This window comes from Silene latifolia, chromosome Y (genome assembly GCF_048544455.1).
Source record: "Silene latifolia isolate original U9 population chromosome Y, ASM4854445v1, whole genome shotgun sequence".
Classification (NCBI taxonomy): Eukaryota; Viridiplantae; Streptophyta; class Magnoliopsida; order Caryophyllales; family Caryophyllaceae; genus Silene; species Silene latifolia.
The window spans coordinates 182,893,686-182,894,928 of NC_133538.1; the positions used below are offsets into that span (position 1 = coordinate 182,893,686).

A 1,243-nucleotide genomic window follows, 5' to 3' on the forward strand; every position below is an offset into this window, starting at 1 on the left:
AATGTCATTTAATCACTTATTAAATTACATAAATTATTCTTATAAATTATTATTAAAATACGGAGTACTACACTTCCCGTATTGGAGAATTTCATTCACCGGATTCCGAGCCCGAGAAAACCTTGCGTAGAAGACGACATTTTTGGAAAAAAATTAAAGAAGCCGCTTCTCCCGTGCAAATTGAAAGTACAAGAAAGTCTTACTTAGACGATCTAGCTTTTGAATAGGAGGAGGTTTCGAGTTCATCATATCCACCACCACCACCATCTCCAACCAAAAAGATGGTGAAACTTTCCAATCATTCCAAGGCCACCGCGGCTATGCTCCCAGCAGGTATCACTACTACCCAAATTACCGCCTCAGTTTTCAAGATTAAACTGGCTTTTATTAGCCTTGTGGAGTGGAAGCAATTTGGGGGAAGTCCTTTAGAGGATCCCAATTTAAATGTTCAAAACTTTTGTGGCTATTGCTCCATGATACGAAAAACGGGAGTCACTGAAGCCCAAATTAGGGAAATACTTTTCCCTTTCTCTTTGAAGGACAAGGAAAAACTATGGATCAATAGCCTTGATTGCACCGCCATGGGAATCACCAATTGGGAAACATTGGCTCTTGCTTTCTATCAAATGTTTTTTCCACCGGAGAAAACTCAAACTTTGATGAGCCAAATCATGGGGTTCCGTCAACAAGCTCTTGAGAGCTTATATGAAGCTTGGGAGAGGTACAAGGAGTTGCAAACGCAATGCCCATATCATGGGTTGGATGCTTGGTTCCTAGCTATAACATTCTATAATGGATGTTGTACCGAGTCCCGAAGAATTCTTGATTCCGCCAACAATGGGCGGTTTGATCAAATTGACACCAATATTGCTCATGCCACGATTGAATCCATGGCGATTCATGATGCACAATATGTCAGTTCTCGGAGTACACCAATCAAAGGTAAGGAGGAAGCTTCCGACACTACCATTTTGAAAGCTCAAATTTTATTGCTCCAAGAAAAGTTGGAGGCTTAAAATGCAATCCAACAACTCAATGCCATGTTCTCCACTAGTCAAATTATTGTTTGCGATGGTTGCGGAGGTGCGGGTCATTGCACCGCTCTATGCCAAGCTACTATTGAGGAGGTAAATTCTTATCAAACTTTTAGACAAAGTTCATATCCACCGGGTTCATTTTCAAATACATACAACCCGAACACAAAATTTCACCCGAACTTGTCTTACAAAAGCAACAATGTGCT

At 40.7% G+C, this 1,243-nt stretch overlaps 1 non-coding gene across 1 annotated transcript; it reads right to left on the reverse strand.

Annotated features, from left to right (window-relative positions):
- Positions 1-653: 653 nt before the first annotated feature.
- Positions 654-760, reverse strand: LOC141635301 (small nucleolar RNA R71). The gene has a single exon (XR_012539999.1). It is a non-coding gene; the product is annotated as a small nucleolar RNA R71 (small nucleolar RNA).
- Positions 761-1,243: the final 483 nt, after the last annotated feature.